Source organism: Corapipo altera, unplaced genomic scaffold (assembly GCF_003945725.1).
Source record: "Corapipo altera isolate COAL_440 unplaced genomic scaffold, ASM394572v1 88697, whole genome shotgun sequence".
In the NCBI taxonomy this organism is placed as follows: domain Eukaryota; kingdom Metazoa; phylum Chordata; class Aves; order Passeriformes; family Pipridae; genus Corapipo; species Corapipo altera.
Window position 1 is genome coordinate 1 of NW_020886463.1, and position 6,271 is coordinate 6,271.

A 6,271-nucleotide genomic window follows, 5' to 3' on the forward strand; every position below is an offset into this window, starting at 1 on the left:
GTCTCCCCTCAGTCTCCTCTGCTCCAGCTGAACCAGCCGAGTGCCCTGTTAGGAACTCCAGGTTACAGGAGAGATGAGATGGGAAGGGATGGATGGATGGATGGATGCTGAGCTTCCGAACAGCGCAGACCCCGAACAGAGAACAGGAGGCTCCAGGGAGGCTCCAGGAGCCGCCTCAGCGCTCTCCCGGTCCACAGCCGTGAGCGGTCGCCCCTGGGCACACTCGCACAGGGCAGTGCCGGCTCCGCAGCCCCGGCCGGCTCTGCGAGGCCCCGGCGAGCAGCCCCGCTCATTCCCGGTGACGCCGCTCCCGCTGTCCCCTCACGCCGGGCAGTCCGACCCGCGCCGCGCCCGCTGCCCCCGGGCGGGTGTGAAATGGCGGCCGCGAGCGGCGGAGCCGCGGGGGGGCGGGCCCATTATGGGCCCCGCCCCTGCCCGCCCCCCCCCCGCGCCCTCAGGGTGAAATGGCGGCACCGCCAGCGCTTAGCGGGGTTTTCATGGGACATTCTGGGCATTGCCCGCTCGGTCTCGCCGCCCCCCCCGCGCCTCTGACCCCGGGCACGGAGGTACTGCGGTGCTGGACCGTCCTAGGCAGCTGCCACTGACCTGGTTTCCCGTCCTTGTTGAGTATGAGAGAGCCGGGGGTGTTCACCTGGAGAAGAGAAGGCTCCAGGGAGACCTGAGAGCCCCTTTCAGTGCCTAAAGCACTTCCAGGGGAGCTGCAGAGGGACTTGGGACAAGGGATGGAGGGACAGGACAAGGGGGAATGGCTTCCCATTGACAGAGGGCAGGGTGAGATGGGATATTGGGAAGGAATTCTTCCCTGTGAGGGTGGGGAGGCCCTGGCACAGGTTGCCCAGAGCAGCTGTGGCTGCCCCATCCCTGGAAGTGTGCAAGGCCAGGTTGGACGGGACTTGGAGCAACCTGGGCTGGTGGAAGGTGTCCCTGCCCATGGCAGGGGGTGGCACTGGATGATCTTTAAGGTCCCTTTCAACCCAAACCATTCCATGGGTCTATGATCTCCCTGTGGAAATGTTCCCTGGCCCCTACAGCCATCCCTTCCTGCCCCATCCGTGTTGAATGTCTTTCCCTCCTTCAGGGTCTCATGTTGCTCTCAGATTTCTCCTCACCATTAAGAGACCACCTTTGCCCTCCTGTGACTTGTTCTCTTCAGGCTCTCAGCCCCTGGACTCCGTTATCCTCTGGCTTGTCCCCACCTCTCTCCACACATGCCCCAGCGCTGTCCCAAGGCTTTGCTTACAGACACTCCTCAGTCCCTCATCTTTGGGTTTGTGTCCTCATCACCCAGACTGTAGGGCTCCCCGTATTTCTCCACTGTCAGCATCCTTCTGGGTAAGTCTGGTTTTCCTTTCCTTGGTGTTCCCTTGTGCTTGCTCTCCTTACTCTTCCTTTTACCCCATCCTTGGTGCTTTTGTCTTTGTTCCAAGGGTCATTTTCTCCCCAGAGGAGGAGTAATGTCCACCTGTCTGGAGCAATTAGTCTTCTTTGGTATCCCCTTCTCCTGGCTGTTTGCAGAAGGATAGACTCACCCTTCCCACTTCACTCCCACAGGAGTCACCTTACCTGTGGTTACCTGTAGCTGCTGTTTTCACTCTGTCTGTGCTGTCATTTCACTTGTGAGGTGAATTCTATCACCTAGGGCATGTCTATCTCTCCTTGCACTGCAGAAAGATCACCCCTATTTATATTTCCAGTGATCTGTAAGAGAACTTCTATGGATTTTCTCAGGCTGATGCAGAACACACCGTGCTGAGCTCTGAGGCAGCACAGGTCGCTGCTGCCAGCAGCATGTTGGCTGTGGAACATGTTGGTTCAGGTTTCTCTGCACTGAGCTGCTCTAATTAAACCAGCCACACTTAATCATTTGCGGACGGATGTGGAAATGTTTTAGCTCAATTTAAATGTGCAGTTATTATAACCTGTTATTGAAGCTGATTTTTCCCTTACTCTTTCTTTGACTTCCCTTTTCCTTTATGTATTAATGGCCTCTGTATGTGTTCCCCCACATTGTTTGTTGTGCAGCAGTCACTATCTATTAGCCTATTTTCTAAAATCATCTCCTTTAAAATTTAGCAGTGGGTAAAAGATTTCAACAGACAAACAACAAAATGTAAGGAAAGCAAGCCAGAAGCTTTCCTGGTTGCCAGGAGTCATCGTTATTCCAAGCTCATAATTTATGAAGCTTGTGGCTGTGTGTGGTTTTATTCTGGATGTGAATGAATTTGTAGAGTAGTTCTATCTGTCCAGTGAGCTGTTAATTTTTTTATTGCAATTAAATTGTAGAATTTTTGATAATGATTTCTATAATCTCCAATCCTGATGCACATCTCACTGGCTCAGCCCCAGGTTTCCTGTGACGCAGTCCCAGACCTCTGGTTCCTTTAACACTCTCATCCTCTTCCAGGCCTTGAAGTTCCAGGACGTTGTTAAGCAGTAGTAAAATGCATGGTAAACACATTGATCGACTTACTTTTTTTGTGTCCCTAAAGGCTTTGGGAAAGCACCTATTTTTTCTGAATTTTGGAATGTTTGGCAGAACCTACCACTCAAATGTCCACGTATGAACTAGTAGAGTGAGGTATGAAAAGCCTGATGTGTGCTTTAAGAATGTTGTCTGAAAACGACCTGTTAGCCTTGAGATCAAATATTCCAAGCACAAACACAGCCTGGGCAGAGAATGGGTTGAGAGCAGCCCTGGGGAGAAGGACTTGGGGATGTCGGAGGATGAGAGGCTTGACCTGCCTGGCCACGTGTGCTGGCACCCAGAAACCCCCCGTGCCCTGGGCAGCAGGGGAGGGGGGGATTCTGACCCTCTGCCCCCTCAGGTGAGACCCCCCTGCAGAGCTGCCTCCAGCCCTGGGAACAACAGCACAAGGACGTGGAGCTGCTGGAGAGAGTCCAGAGGAGGCCACAGGGATGCTCCAAAGGCTGGAACCCCTCTGCTCTGGAGCCAGGCTGGGAGAGCTGGGGGGGTTCACCTGGAGAAGAGAAGGCTCCTAGGAGAGCTGAGAGCCCCTTGCAGGGCCTGAAGGGGCTCCAGGAGAGCTGGAGAGGGACTGGGAACAAGGGATGGAAGGACAGGACAGGGGGAATGGCTTCCCAGTGCCAGAGGGCAGGGATAGATGGGATATTGGGAAGGGATTGTTGGCTGTGAGAGTGGTGAGGCCCTGTTCCAGGTTTCCCAGAGCAGCTGTGGCTGCCCCATCCCTGGAAGTGTCCAAGGCCAGGTTGGACAGGGCTTGGAGCAACCTGGGCTGGTGGAAGGTGTCCCTGCCCATGGCAGGGGGTGGCACTGGATGGGTTTTAATGTCCCTTCCAACCCAAACCAGTCTGTGGTTTATTGACACAAAACCAAACACATGAAAATAGACTTTCTGACTTGTTCATATATGGATTAAACACTCACAGTGATGTAACTGCCTTGTGAAGCCACAAATTGAGTTTCCACACAGGAACAAGGGCAGTCCATCAATACTGCTGCCAGCCTTGGCTCTGAGACGGTGGGGATGGACAACAATTACAGTGCTCTGTGGTTTTAATACATGTGACATGAATGGTTCCCTTTCACTGCCAGAGGTTTGTGTATTCTTCATGGTCTGAAACACAGAAAATGTGGCAATAGGAGCACCATGATGCCTATGGAATCCCCTGTGGTTTGTGGTGCAATTAGTTGAGTTGAACATTTATGACACTTGAACAAGCCTGAAGTGTCTCTTATCACCACTGTGGAACCATAAAGCACCACGGAATCACTGTGTTCTCAGACTTTGGGTGTCTTCATACTTCGAGGATGTATTTCAAAATTCTAAGAGAGTCTTTGTTAAATCCCATCACTAAAATATACATTCATGGCCCGATCTTCACAAACTTCACTTACATCAACAAAAAGTTACCCACAACCTGTGGAGAAGGGCATGACTGACCATACCTAAAAATGTTTGATTTGCCCCATCAGTGCAGTGGCTGTTACTGCCCCTACAATGTGGTGTGGGAAAAGGTTCAATGCACTTTGAACCAGGTGAGCAGTGAGCTCCTGAAGAAAGTCAGTATCCTGTGAAATCACAATGCTTCAGGATCTACCTGACAGCAACCAAGAAAAATTTCTCCCTACTTTATGGGTTGAGCTCATGCACTCGATGTTTTTATGTTTGCTGCTTCCCTGCCTCTAAGAAAAAGCTCTAAAACAGCTTTTAAAACCAGTGCTGTGTAAAAACCAATGGGATTAAATAGTTTCTGTTTCATCAAAGTGACAGGAGCTTCACCTCTGCATTACTTTATTTTTGAAGGTGTTCCCTTGCTCTCTAGAGGATGCCTGCACTTCAAGGTTTGGTTTATTTGAAGAACTAAGTCTGATAATAAACTGAAGTCAAACCCACAATGTAGATCTAGCTTTTTTTTCGAATGACAGAATCCTGTTTCTGGGGAGGATGTCAAGCTGTCAGGGTTTAAACACTTATGGCACGTTACTTTTGAGATTATGGATTTTTGAATGTGCAAATACTTTGTTACCTTTTGAAGTCTCTTTACAAGGCATGATGATTCTCGTTTCTGTCTTCAAGGCTCCTCTCACTGACTAGAAACTAATGCTTGGAATTATTCAAGTCATAATAGCTTCTAATTTTAAAACTTTTTGGGTTAAATGTAACCTTTTGCCAGTGACTTTCCATTTTACAGATGCTGAAGCTGGAAAAAGTAGCTTTGTTGCCATTAACTTCACCTCTACAGTCAAATAACCAACCATGGAAACAAATGGCACTATGAAGATAAGCAGCTGTGCTGGCCATCACCATGCAGGAGCAAAATATTGGAGTTTGTGATGTTGCAGAGCAGTAGCTTATAAAATCTTAGACATTAAGAACAAATATAGAGGACAGAGAACATTATGCTGCTCTTTTGTGTAACGATGGTGATTTGCCTGTGCTCAGGATACGGGTGCCATGCAGATCTGTTGCTCTTGTCTTTGAGACATTTCACAGAAAGGGATATAAAAGCTGCCCAGGATGGTGGGGGAGTCACTGTCCCTGGAAGTGTTCAAACAGCGTGTGGATGTGGCACTTGGGGACATGGATAAGTGGGGAACATGGTGGTGATGCTGGACTCGGTGATCTTAAAGGTCTTTTCCAACCTCAGCAATTCTGTGGTTCTTGGAGAGGGTACACAGGGCTTGGGGAGGGCCTGAGGCTGGTGACAGATGATTGAGAGCAGAGCAGAGCTCCCATGGCCAGAACTGCTGAGCAGGCTGGGATTCTCCAGCCTGGACAGATGATGTAAAGCAGATCCTGGATGTTTACAGGATCTGAAGTGGCACAAAGCCGCTGGAGAGGAACTGACTGTTCCCTGTCTCTTCCAGCACTGCTCGGGCTGGGGTTGGCAGTGAGGCCGTGAGGAGCTGTGGGCACACAGAGGAGGATCCTGGGAATGGGCACTGCACCCAAGGGAGTCGTGCTCGAGGATGTTATGGCTACAGAAAGCTAAAGGGGAGATAAAAGCCGGCTGAGCAAGTACTTGGGAGATGTTTTGAGCATCACCAAAGGACAAATTACGACAGGCTGGGGATATTCTGGGGGCTGAGGGTTGAAGCAGAGCGACTTGCCAGGGGGTATTCCATGCTGCCTCTTCCCTCAGCGTTTGCTTATGGGCACCACTGGAGACAGGATATCGCTCTGGACAGACCCAAAGGTGCTTATTGCCGGGTAGTACCTCTGCGAAGGACTTCACACAATTGCTTAATCACCAGTGCATGACCTTCTCCTCCTGTGGGCTTCACTTCGCTGCGGTTCCCTTGGGCTCCCGTGTCAGCTGCTCTCGACTCCCTCTGTAGGCAGCGGACGGCAATGGCCGGAGTGAGGGACCTGCGGAGGTGCCTGTGGCTCTCAGACCACAGAGGAGGAGGACAGGGATTTTCTTGATGACTCTGATGTTCTCTGGCCGGTGGCCAACAGCCAGTCAGGCTGCCCGGGCTTTTGGTTTGCTCTGCCACTGCAGCCTGGTGCGAAGCCTGCGGCTCTTTGTCAACTGTCAGGGTACCTGAGCCACAGAATCCCAGAATATCCTGAGCTGGAAGGGACCCACAAGGATCATTGAGTCCAACCCCTGGCCCTGCACAGACACCCCAACAATCCCACCCTGTCCCTCAGAGCTCCTGGAGCTCTGGCAGCCTTGGGGCCGTGCCCACTGCCCTGGGGAGCCTGGGCAGTGCCCCAGCACCCTGTGGGGGAAGAACCTTTCCCTGAGATCCATCCCAACCCCC

General features: G+C 51.5%; 1 long non-coding RNA gene across 2 annotated transcripts; it reads left to right on the forward strand.

Moving 5' to 3' along the window:
- The first annotated feature begins 452 nt into the window (after positions 1-452).
- On the forward strand, positions 453-4,904 carry LOC113941208. Of its 2 annotated transcripts, none has more exons than XR_003525623.1 (3): positions 453-566; positions 2,511-2,599; positions 4,696-4,904. It is a non-coding gene; the product is annotated as an uncharacterized LOC113941208 (long non-coding RNA). The 2 variants fall into 2 exon arrangements; XR_003525622.1 differs by lacking the exon at positions 4,696-4,904 and adding an exon at positions 4,308-4,396.
- Positions 4,905-6,271: the final 1,367 nt, after the last annotated feature.